Genomic DNA, 13,421 nt, shown 5'->3' with positions numbered 1-13,421 from the left:
ACGTGTTCAGGAATGCCGGGGACTTGACAGATGCTCTCAGTGAGAGAAAGGCTAGCGTAACCTACTCACCTTTGTACCTTCCTCCTTTGCCTGTTAGCTTCCCTGGCCGGTGTTGCCCCTATTCATCCAGAGCATTGATAGGAAGTTCCATGATAGCAATGTTCCATGACCACAGTATGATCACACTCACCCTACTTGACACGGTTTGAGGACGGGACACATGGTACCAATTTTGAAGAAATGCATTGCAAGGACTCAAACATTTCCATGCCACCTGGAATCTGCAGCCTAAGTAATTTACTCTGAAGTGATCCTCTGCATGGATATGGCTCCACAAGCCAGTTGGGGACCAGACAGTTTCTCTTTATATCCCTTTTCCTTGGTGAATTACATCTGATAATGTATGAAATCAGTGCTTAATCCTGCATCTTAAGGTGCTCAGAGAAAGGGCATGAAATGATAACTTAAAATAACCCTAATATTACTGGAGGCACACTGATACAGTTTGTTTTTTTTTAACATCTTTATTGGAGTATAATTGCTTTACAGTGGTGTGTTGGTTTCTGCTGTATGGCAAAGTGAATCAGCTCTATGTATACATATATCCCCATATCCCCTCGCTCTTGTGTCTCCCTCCCACGCTTCCTATCCCACCCCTTTAGGGGGTCACAAATCACTGAGCTGATCTCCCTGTGCTATGCAGCTGCTTTGCACAAGATATCTGTTTTACATTTGGTAGTGTATATGTGTCCATGCCACTCTATCACTTTGTCCCAGCTTACCCTTACCCCTCCCCGTGTCCTCAAGTCCATTCTCTGTGTCTGCATCTTTATTCCTGTCCTGCCCCTAGGTTCTTCAGACTATTTTTTACTTTTTTTTTTAGGTTCCATATATATGTGTTAGCATATGGTATTTGTTTTTCTCTTTCTGACTTACTTCACTCTGTATGACAGATTATAGGTCCATCCACCTCACTACAAACAACTCAATTTCATTTCTTTTTATGGCTGAGTAATATTCCATTGTATATGTGTACCACATCTTCTTTATCCATTCATCTGTTGATGGACACTTAGGTTGCTTCCATGTCCTGGCTATTGTAAATAGTGCTGCAATGAACACTGTGGTACATGACTCATTTTTAATTATGCTTTTCTCAGTGTATATGCCCAGTAGTGGGATTGCTGGGTCATATGGTAGTTCTATTTTTAGTTTTTTAAGGAATCTCCATAGTGGCTGGAGCAATTTAAATTCCCACCAACAGTGCAAGAGGGTTCCCTTTTCTCCACACCCTCTCCAGCATTTATTGTTTGTAGATTTTTTGATGATGGCCATTCTGACTGGTGTGAGGTGATACCTCATTGTAGTTTTGATTTGCATTTCTCTAATGATTAGTGATGTTGAGCATCCTTTCATATGTTTGTTGGCAATCTGTATATCTTCTTTGGAGAAATGTCTATTTAGGTCTTCAGCCCATTTTTGGATTGGGTTGTTTGTTTTTTTTGATATTGAGCTACATGAGCTGCTTGTATATTTTGGAGATTAATCCTTTGTCAGTTGCTTCATTTGCAAATATTTTCTCCCATTCTGAGGGTTGTCTTTTCATCTTGTTTATGGTTTCCTTTGTTATGCAAAAGCTTTGAAGTTTCATTAAGTCCCATTTGTTTATTTTTGTTTTCATTTCCTTTTCTCTTGGAGGTGGGTCAAAAAGGATCTTGCTGTGATTTATGTCACAGAGTGTTCTGCCTATGTTTTCCTCTAAGAGTTTGATAGTGTCTGGCCTTACATTTAGATCTTTAATCCATTTTGAGTTTATTTTTGTGTATGGTGTTAGGGAGTGTTCTAATTTCATTCTGTTACATGTAGCTGTCCCGTTTTCCCAGCACTACGTATTGAAGATGCTGTCTTTTCTCCATTGTATATTCTTGCCTCCTTTATCAATGATAAGGTGACCATATGTGCATGGGTTTATCTCTGGGCTTTCTGTCCTGTTCCATTGATCTATATTTGTTTTTGTGCCAGTACCATACTGTCTTGGTTACTGTAGCTTTGTAGTATAGTCTGAGGTCAGGGAGTCCGATTCCTCCAGCTCCGTTTTGCTTTTTCAGTGTTGCTTTGGCTATTCGGAGTCTTTTGTGTTTCCATACAAATTGTGAAATTTTTTGTTCTAGTTCTGTGAAAAATGCCACTGGTAGTTTGACAGGGATTGCATTGAATCTGTAGATTGCTTTGGGTAGTATAGTCATTTTCACAATGTTGACTTCCAATCCAAGAACGTGGTATATTTCTCCATCTTCTTGTATCATCTTTAATTTCTTTCATCAGTGTCTTATAGTTTTCTGCATACAGGTCTTTTGTCTCCTTAGGTAGGTTTATTCCTAGGTATTTTATTCTTTTTGTTGCATTGGTAAATGGGAATGTTTCCTTAATTTCTCCTTCAGATTTTTCATCATTAGTGTATAGGAATGCAAGAGCTTTCTGTGCATTAATTTTGTGTCCTGTTACTTTACCAAATTCATTGACTAGCTCTGGTAGTTTTCTGGTAGCATCTTTAGGATTCTTATGTATAGTATCATGTCATCTGCAAACAGTGACAGTTTTACTTCTTCTTTTCCAATTTGTATTCCTTTTATTTCTTTTTCTTCTCTGATTGCTGTGGCTAAAACTTCCAAAACTATGTTGAATAATGATGGTGAGATTAGGCAAACTTGTCTTGTTCCTGATCTTAGTGGAAATGGTTTCACTTTTTCACCATTGAGAATGATGTTGGCTGTGGGTTGGTCATGTATGGCCTTTATTATGTTGAGGTTGGTTTCCTCTATGCCTACTTTCTGGAGAGTTTTTTTTTTTTTTTTAATCATAAATGGGTGCTGAATTTTGTCAAAAGCATTTTCTGCATCTATTGAGATGGTCATATAGTTTTTATCCTTCAGTTTGTTAATATGGCGTATCACATTGATTGATTTGCATATACTGAAGAATGCTTGCATTCCTGGGATAAACCCCACTTGATCATGGTGTGTGATCCTTTTAATCTGCTGTTGGATTCTGTTTGCTAGTATTTTGTGGAGGATTTTTGCATGTATGTTCATCAGTGATATTGGCCTGTAGCTTTCTTTTTTTTTGACATCTTTGGTTTTGGTATCGGGGATGGTGGCTTCGTAGAAGGAGTTTGGGAGTGGTCCTCCCTCTGCTATATTTTGGAAGAGTTGGAGAAGGATAGGTGTCAGCTCTTCTCTAAACGTTTGATAGAATTCGCCTGTGAACCCACCTGGCCCTGGGCTTTTGTTAGTTGGAAGACTTTTTTTTTTTTTTTTTTTTTTTTGCGGTACGCGGGCCTCTCACTATTGTGGCCTCTCCCGGAGCGGAGCATAGGCTCCAGACGTGCAGGCTCAGTAGCCATGGCTCACAGGCCTAGCCGCTCCGTGGCATGTGGGATCTTCCCAGACCGGGGCACGAACCCATGTCCCCTGCATCGGCAGGTGGACTCTCAACCACTGCGCCACCAGGGAAGCCCAGTTGGAAGATTTTTAATCACAGTTTCAATTTCAGTGCTTGTGATTCGTCTGTTTATATTTTCTATTCCTTCCTGGTTCGGTCTCGGAAGGTTGTGCTTTTCTAAGAAATTGTCCATTTCTTCCAGGTTGTCCATTTTATTGGCATAGAGTTGCTTGTAGTAATCTCTCATGATCCCTTGTATTTCTGCAGTATCAGTTGTTACTTCTGCTTTTTCATTTCTAATTCTGTTGATTTGAGTCTTCTCCCTTTTTTTCTTTATGAGTCTGGCTAATGGTTTATCAGCTTTGTTTATCTTCTCAAAGAAACGGCTATTAGTTTTACTGATCTTTGTTATGTTTCCTCATTTGTTTTTTCATTTACTTCTGGTCCGATCTTTATGATTTCTTTCCTTCTGCTAATTTTGGGGGTTTTTTTGTTCTTTTTTATCTAAATGCATTAGATATATGGTTAGGTTGCTTATTTGAGATGTTTCTTGAGGTAGGATTGTATTGCTATAAACTTCTCTTTTAGAACTGCTTTTGCTGCATCCCATAGGTTTTGGGTCATCGTGTTTTCGTTGTCATTTGTTTCTAGGTATTTTTTTGATTTCCTCTTTGGTTTCTTCAGTGATCTCTTGGTTATTTAGTAGCAAATTGTTTAGCTTCTATGTGTTTGTTTTTTTTCTTGTAATTGATATCTAGTCTCATAGCGTTGTGGTCGGAAAAGACACTTGATACGATTTCAATTTTCTTAAATTTACCAACGCTTGATTTGTGACGCAATATATGACCCATCCTGGGGAATGTTTCATGAGCACTTGAGAGGAAAGTGTATTCTGTTGTTTTTGGATGGAATGTCCTATAAATATCAGTTAAGTCCATGTTGTTTAATGTATCATTTAAAGCTTGTGTTTCCTTATTTACTTTCATTTTGGATGATCTGTCCATTGGTGAAAGTGGGCTGTTGAAGTCCCCTACCATGACTGCATTACTGTCGATTTCACATTTTATGGCTGTTAGCATTTGCCTTATTGTATTGAGGTGCTGTTATGTTGGGTGCATAAATATTTACAATTGCCCTGTCTTCTTCTTGGATTGATCCCTGGATCATTATGTAGTGTCCTTCTTTGTGTCTTGTGATAGCCGTTACTTTAAAGTATTTTGTCTGATATGAGAATTGCTTCTCCAACTTTCTTTTGATTTCCATTTGCATGGAATATCTTTTTCCATCCCCTCACTTTCAGTCTGTATGTATCCCTAGGTCTGAAGTGGGTTTTTTGTAGACAGCATATATATGGGTCATTTTTTTGTATCCATTCAGCCAGTCTGTGTCTTTTGGTTGAGTGTTTAATCCATTTACATTTAAGGTAATTATCAATATGTATGTTCCTATTACCATTTTCTTAATTGTTTTGGGTTTGTTTTTATAAGTCTTTTCCTTCTCTTGTGTTTCCTGCCTAGAGAAGTTCCTGTAACATTTTTTTGTAAAGCTGTTTTGGTGGTGCTGAATTCTCTTAGCTTTTGCTTGTCTGTAAAGGTTCTAATTTCTCCGTTGAATCTGAATGACATCCTTGTTGGATAGAGTAATCTTGGTAGAGTAACCCTAACCCTAACCCTAACCCTTTCATCACTTTGAATATGTCTTGCCACTCCCTTCTGGCTTGCAGAGTTTTTGCTGAAAGATCAGCTGTTAATCTTATGGAGATTCCCTTGTATATTATTTGTTGCTTTTCCCTTAATTTCCCCTTAATTTTTGATAGCTTGATTAATATGTGTCTTGGCATGTTTCTCCTTGTATTTATCTCGTATGGGACTCTCTGCGCTTCCTGGACTTGATTATTTCCTTTCCCTTATTAGGGAAGTTTTTTGAACTATAATCTCTTCAGATATTTTCTCAGTCCCTTTCTTTTTCTGTTCTTCTTCTTGGACCCCTATAATTCGAATGTTGGTGTGTTTAATGTTGTCCCAGAGGTCTCTGAGATTGTCCTCAATTCTTTTCATTCTTTTTTCTTTATTCTGCTCTGTGGTAGTCATTTCCACTATTTTATCTTCCAGGTCACTTATCTGTTCTTATTCCTCAGTTATTCTGCTATGGATTCCTTCTAGAGAATTTTAAATTTCATTTATTGTGCTGTTCATCATTGTTTGTTTGCTCTTTAGTTCTTCTGGGTCCTTGTTAAATGTTTCTTGTATTTTCTCCATTTTATTTCCAAGATTTTGGATCATCTATACTATCATTACTTTGAATCCTTTTTCAGGTAGACTGCCTACTTCCTCTTCATTTGTTTGGTCTGCTGGGTTTTTACCTTGCTCCTTCATCTGCTGCGTATTTCTCTGTCTTCTCATTTTGCTTATCTTACTGTGTTTGGGGTCTTCTTTTTGCAGGCTGCAGGTTCGTAGTTCCCGTTGATTTTGGTGTCTTCCCCAGGTGGGTAAGGTTGGTTCAGTGGGTTTTGTAGGCTTCCTGTTGGAGGGGTGTGGTGCCTGTGTTCTGGTGGATGAGGCTGGATATTGTCTTTCTGGTGGGCCGGACTGTGCCTGGTGGTGTGTTTTGGGTTGTCTGTGAACTTAGTATGATTTTAGGCAGCCTCTCTGCTAATGGGTGGGGCTGTGTTCCTGTCTTGCTAGTTGTTTGGAATTGGGTGTCCAGCACTGGAGTTTGCTGGTTGTTGAGTGGAGCTGGGTCTTAGCGTTGACATGGAGATCTCTGGGAGAGCTCTCGCCAATTGATATTACGTGGGGCCAGGAGGTCTCTAGTGGACCAATGTTCTGAGCTCAGCTCTCCCACCTTAGAGGCTCAGGCCTGACACCTGGCTGGAGCACCAAAACCCTGTCAGCCACACGGCTGCAGCATCCATCTGCCATTATTGTTGTTTTCTTTCTCTCTCAACAACTGAGCACGATAACATACATCCTCTTTCTCCTGAACCGGGAGAAGCTGAAGGAGAGCTTGTGGGAGCAGGAGGGGCCACAGTCACAGCTGAGGCTTGACTCCACTGAAGTCAAAACACCGTGAACCCCCTTCTTCCTGCACCCTGCACCCTGCACCAACTTTCCCAGCATGTGAGCTGCCGTATCACTTTCACCTTCTGATACAGTTTTCAGAATGAGAATTTCAGAATTTTGGAACTACAAAGGGTAGTAGTGGTCATGCACTCATAAGCCAGTTACAGTGACCTAGGAGATAGAAAATCTGGTGCCATGGACAATTCTGAGATTTCTTGTAAATGTTTCTTCCCCCTAAGCTCTAAGTCCACTAAGGAAACAACATAGTTTTGGTCTGTATTTTGTGCATGTGTTAGAGATCACCAAAATTTACTAATAGATAATTTACAGGAACACAGGCAACAGTACTTTTCCATGTTCCCTCTTCTGATTTACCTAATTAATATCTGAAGTCACCTCCCAGTGTTTCATTTTAACATAGGAAACAGTTCTAATTTTGTAAGTTAAAAAAAAAAGCTAAGCTAAAGGAGTTGAAATAAGGGCCAATGGTCTGTTCAAATTGTTGGTTTAATAAAAAGAAATGGAATGAGAGAATAGCTGCTGAGTTTTTGCTGAGTTTCTTTGTCACTTGGCTATTGCAGGCTTCAATGTCTTATCTATAAAACTAGTCTGTCGGCATACAGATGGCCAAAAGGCACGTGAAAAGATGCTCAACATCACTAATTATTAGAGAAATGCAAATCAAAACTACAATGAGGTATCACCTCACACTGGTCAGAATGGCAGTCATCAAAAAATCTACAAAAAATAAATGCTGGAAAGGGTGTGGAGAAAAGAGAACCCTTTTACAGTGTTGGTGGGAATGTAAATTGGTACAGCCACTATGGAGAACAGTATGGGGGTTCCTTAAAAAACTAAAAATAGAGCTACTGTATGATCCAGCAATCCCACTCCTGGGCATATATTCGGAGAAAACCATAATTCAAGAAGATACATTCACCCCAGTGTTCACTGCAGCACTATGTATTTACAAGAGCAAGGACATAGAAGCAACCTAAATGTCCATCGAGAGATGAATGGATAAAGAAGATATGGTACATATATACAAATGAAATATTACTCACCCATAAAAAAGAACGAAATAATGCCATTTGCAGCAACATGGATGGACCTGGAGATTGTCATACTCAGTGAAATAAGTCATACACAGAAAGAGAAATATCATATGATATCGTTTATATGTAGAACCTTAAAAAATGGTACAAATGGGGCTTCCCTGGTGGCGCAGTGGTTGAGAGTCTGCCTGCTGATGCAGGGGATGCGGGTTCGTGCCCCAGTCCGGGAGGATCCCACATGCCGCGGAGCAGCTGGACCCGTGACCCATGGCCGCTGAGCCTGCGTGTCCGGAGGCTGTGCTCCGCAACGGGAGAGGCCACAACAGTGAGAGGCCCGCGTACCGCAAAAAAAAAAAAAAAAAGGTACAAATGAACTTATTTACAAAACAGAAACAGAGTCACAGATGTAAGAAAACAATCTTATTGTTACCAGGGTGGAAAGGGGGGAGGGATAAATTGGGAGACTGGGGTTGACATATGCATACTACTATTTATAAAATAGATAACTAATAAGGACCTATTGTATAGCACAGGGAACTCTACTCAATACTTTTGTAATGGCCTATATGGGAAAAGAATCTAAAAAAAGAGTGGATATATGTATATGTATAACTGATTCACTTTGCTGTACAGCAGAAACTAATGTAAATCACCTATGCTCCAATAAAAATTAAAAGAAAAAACCAAACCCCGCCCCCCGCCATGGTCTACCTGTGGAAACAAGCAGGAGAGGTCACTCACAAAGATCTAATAATGATATTTGAAGGTTTTTTTGCAGAAGTGATGGAAAAGTACAAATAAAATACCCCATTTAATACCCCATTAAATTGAACAGGGTATGCTTATTAGGGTGTCTAGAAGCCGAAAACAGCTTTACAAGGTATAATGACAAAATCTGCTGGCTTTCTGTTTGCATTTGCTTCCAAAGAGTCTGACAACAGTCTTAAAACAGTCTCAGAGAAGATGATCACTGATGTCCATAACCGTTCCAAAATCTGAAATTCTCATCACCAAAACTTTTGCCAGTCTGCTCCTGGTAACATTATGTTCATTTGAAAAATACCATTTCAAACCCTTTCTCTGAGCACTTTCAGTGGAAGGATTATGCATGTCATATATGTTCACCATCTGTAATTAACTAAGGGGAAAGGACATAGAGATTTAAAGGAAGGCAAACTCAGTGACTTTGCCCCCAAGCCTCCATTCTGCTGTCCTCACCTGCTGCCTTTAGGACTTCTGTGTGGCATGGAGACTGCCCGATCTCGATCTAAACCGGGTGCAGGTGCAGCAACCTTCCGTCGGCCCTGGTGATTCCCTAAGCTTATCTAGGTTTTTCACTGCCTAGTCGAGAAGTTGTTACACTAGAGACAGTAGAAATACGGAACAACAGTAGTGCCCCAGAGCACTTCCTCGGATTTCCAGGGCTGAGGATTTAGATGGCTGCTGCTAGAAAAGGGTGGATGAGTCAAAGGGAACACATCATTGGGAGAGTCATCCAGGTCTTGGAAGGAGAGGTCTTTCTGAGAACACATTGATTAGGGAGTCAGGTGACATATTCAGGTCTGTAATGGCAACAGGGCATTTCATCTGCAAGTGGAAACAGGTAAAGCCAAGCTTTCCTGAGACTCAATACTCTGTATAGACAAGAAACTTGAACTCTTACAGGCAAGCTTAAGAGAAAAGACTTAATTGATCACTTTTATGGGACCAGCGTTTATTTAAATTTGTCATAGTCCTGTGGAAACCCTAGGATGGTTTGGAAGAAGCTTGGCCGTGAAATAAAATGTTGAAAAATACCCAAACTTTGTTATTTCTAATATTTATATTTGGCAGCTCATTTTGACAAGCTCACAAGAAGCTTAGATTATCCATTGGATAATAAATAAGAAAAGTAGGTCTTCATTTCTAGAGTTCCTAATGACTTAACACCAATTTATAGTAAGAATTTTTCATTCATTTCGAATAAGATTTATTAAACAGCCTATGTTCTCTGAAGCTCTGTTGGTATTCTCAACAGCTCCAAGCTGGAACATTCTATAACTCTGCTGTAGATCAGTGCTCTCCAATAGAAATATAATGCAAGCCACGTATGTCATTTAAATTTTATAGTCATCACATTGAAAAAGAGTAAAAAGAAACATGGGGCATTAATTTTACTAATATACTTAATTTGACCCCAAATATCAAAATTACCATGTAATTGATATAAATTATATCAACATGTAATTTATATAAAAATATTCTTCCTTTTATTTCTTTTTTTTTTTTTTACTAAAAGTCTCCAAAATCTAGTGTTTATTTTACACTTGCAGCAAATGACAACTGCTGGATTTTTATTGGTTAAAGTAAAATGTAGTCTTACCCAAAAAATAAAGCTGCGTTTAATGGAAAAAATACCTTATACTGCTGCAGTTTTAAAGTTTACATTTAAGTGAGATAAAATGAAGTAAAACTCCTAGTTCAGTTCTTCATTCACTCTACCCACATCTGCGGTCCTCACCATCCATGGTAATGTGGTGAGTGGCTACCATATTGAACTGCACAGCTTGAGAACTTTTGTATAATCTCACACAATGGTGTGTTGAGCCGGATTACCCAAGTCCCTCTTTATTAGATTCATTTATCAAGAAGGTGGTCCCAAGGCGGACAGTGGGGTGTATTTAGGACTAAAGCTTTACTTTAGGAACATGGGTTTTTGACTATTTCAACTGCTTTAAGAAAGAGTCACATTGAGTAACTTGAGTACTTAAAACGTAGGGAGAAAAATTCAATTACATGCCAACTAATTAACAAACTGTTTTTCTTTTTTTTTTTTTTTTTAATGTATCAAGAACCTATGGCTATTTAAAGAAATAGTATAAAATTTTAACAATCCACTTAATATAACTGTCTGCAATTTTAGGAAGGGGGATCCATGAATTGTAAGTGGTTTAGATGTTCTTAAAGCGATGCTAAGTAGGGAACATTTAACCTTACCTTCATCGTGTTGTAAATCTTGTTCTTTATTATGTTGGAAAGACCATAAATAAGTCTTTAATATGCCTACATTTTATCGTTGACATTTATGATATGTTTTTGTATATTTTGACAGAATACCAAGGTAGAAGGAAAAAGCTCTGTCGTATTTGCAATGGTGATTAATGTTGATGTCTGTATTTATGTATCACAAAATCTTGTGTAAACATACTTCAGTGGGGTCACAAGAATGTTTTATATAAGTGTACCAAGACACCCTACCTAGAGTGCCATTTAGAACAAAATGATAACATGAACTGGACCAGCTGAACATACCTTTTAACAACATTCAAATAGCTCCTATGAGAAAAGAAGTCCTGTGATAAGTTTGAACTCCAGACAATTGTTTCATGTAAGAGATCCATTTTAAGATTCTGAAGTTTTGCTAACAACTCAAAAAGTCAAATGGACTCATAGTTTATGTGTGAGTTCTTAATTAAGGATTTCACTGAAATATTTTATAATAACTGCCTTTGGAGTTACACCGTTATATCCTCTTCTAGATGTAAATTATTCGGCTTTAGTCACATGACACACAAATGCCAAAGTTTATGAATAGGCAAAAAAAGTGTTCAGATAACTGAATGATTTTTTTTTTTCTTCTGTGCTGTAATGATTCAGCATTTAGTCATATCCCCTTTACATCATGCAACCTTTTCCTTGCCTCTGAACACGACAAGTGTCACCTGGCACAGAGAGTTCATTTGTTACAAACACAGACACTGTGCCAGTAGCAAGTGGGGATTACTATTTTCTTCAATATGGAAAGTTTATCTAGGGTTCAAGAAATGGTTGCATCATGACCATGTTGAAAAGGAAGCACAGATAGACTCCTCATGGCACACAGGGGCCTAGTAAAGCAAGCAAATATTTTTTGTCTTATTACCAAAGAAGGAACCGAGATGCTTTCCCCAGTGGCAGAGTGTGGACTGGAGCTCTGATGATCCTTCAACCACCTAGTCCAACTGATTCTACCACCAGAAAACAATTCCCTTCTGCTGGGTCCTTTTCAAGATAAGGATGACAGGATTTTTGAGAACACACTCTAAGAAACATCTGCCAGCTCCAAGCACAGCCCTCTCAAATCAAGCCTGTAGGGCACAGCTAACTTCCTACTGGCAACATCTCCTTCAGTCAGTCCGGGATTGGGAGACCTAAAAAGTTTTCCCATAACCTTTACATAAATGGTGCAGTAAATCATCTACATCAGATAACAAGACTTTTTAAAAGATGCAGGAACAAGGGTGGTAGGGACGGGGGAAGCATGTATCTGATCATTTTGTGGATCTTTTGAGATGAGTTGAGAACAGCAGGCTGGCACCTGTGGCCAGGACAGAAAGATGCAATCCTGTTGATGGAATTGACTGTCACATATGTTTCTGTTATGGAGCATGTGCTCAGAGAAAACAAAGGACCCAGATTTATCTCCCTTAGAGTTACCAGCCTTTGAACCTCCTTGGATGAGCATTCTATATGAAAAACCCAAAGCCTCTGTTTTCTAGGTTGAACATAAATCCAAACTGCAGCAGACATCTCGTAAGAGAAACAGAGGCAAGCTAAGTGAAGAAAGATGTGGCAGTATTTGCTTTAAATGCCACCAAAGTTTACTGAAATATTTTGACTGTGTGAATCCATGGATTTTTCCAGTTGGACTTCCTGGACTTTGCTGGAGAAGGTAAGACATTTTGGGAGGGTTGCTGTTATTGAGACCTGAGACTTAACTCCTTTTAGGTACAAAGCTAGAGCTTTTCATACATAATTTAAATAATCTTCTTAACAATACTTTCAGGTCAATGTGGTTAACAGCCTCAGCAAAGTACATAGAGTGATTTCCAGAAGGTTTCCACTTAGAGCAGGGTGGATCCAGGGTGAAGGCCAGGAGAAGCTGTTTTGAAATCTGTGGATTTTCTTCGATGCTGCCTGCCTGTGTTAGAGGTTCCCAATCCTGGCTTCACTGCAGAATCATCACTTGTAGAGCTTTCAAAGAGCAGTGGCAGAGCTCCATTGGACTCACTCAATCCTGATGTTTCAGATGGGGTCTGAGCATGTATAAACCTTAAAAGTCACATGGATGGTGATTCTTTGCATACTCAGGGTTGAAAATCACTCATCAAGGGATGAATTTAAATGACAGAAAAGCAGATTAGGCTAGAAAGAGTAAATATTAGTTACCTTTTTAAGACCTAGGCTGAAGAGAAATTACAAGAGTATCGACTTTTACACCGTCCGAAGCAAATGCTTCTCAAACATGACAGGGTGCCTGCTGCCCTGATGATTTTGATAAAAGGCAGATTCTGACTCAGCAGGTCTGGAGTGAGGCCTGTTTCTGAATTTCTAACAGTTTCTTAGGTACTTCTGATACTGCTGGTCTGCAAAACACATTTTGAGTAACAAGGACCTGGGGACCAGAATCCAAGTCGAGGTTGCAAGTTTCTGTGGCGTGACCAAGAGATGAGGTTTACATGTTAACATTGTTTCCCAGAGCCCTGACTGTGGTCACTGTCACTGTTAAAGGCAGAGTTTTGGTGACCGTGCCTGTTCATCCCCCGTCATCTGTTCTCCCCTCTGCTCTGCATGGCCTTGCCAGGTTGCCAGCAGTTGTGCTGTGACAGATATGTGGGTGTCAGTAATGTTTAATAGCCATAGTTGAAAACCTGTTTCATTCAAATGAAGCTCAGAGTGTACTTCTTTCTTCCCCCAGGCATTACTGGTCTTTGCTTAGAAAGGAAAGCTGTAGCTGGTCTGTGGCAACTGTCCCTAAGGAAGAGAGTCTCCCTCATCCCTCACTCAGCAGGCTGCCATTTTTTTTTTTTTTTTTTTTTTTTTTTTTTTTTTATGGGTCGCCCCC

General features: G+C 39.3%; 1 protein-coding gene across 1 annotated transcript in view; it reads right to left on the bottom strand.

The window, feature by feature from the left end:
- Positions 1-13,421, bottom strand: part of ITGA8 (integrin subunit alpha 8) — a 179,593-nt gene that overhangs the window by 3,598 nt on the left and 162,574 nt on the right. The window lies entirely within an intron of this gene.

Source organism: Lipotes vexillifer, unplaced genomic scaffold, assembly GCF_000442215.2.
Source record: "Lipotes vexillifer unplaced genomic scaffold, Lipotes_vexillifer_v1.1 scaffold534, whole genome shotgun sequence".
Taxonomy (NCBI): domain Eukaryota; kingdom Metazoa; phylum Chordata; class Mammalia; order Artiodactyla; family Lipotidae; genus Lipotes; species Lipotes vexillifer.
The sequence above is the reverse complement of the archived record's forward strand: the minus strand, read 5'-3'. Positions and strand labels throughout refer to the sequence as shown.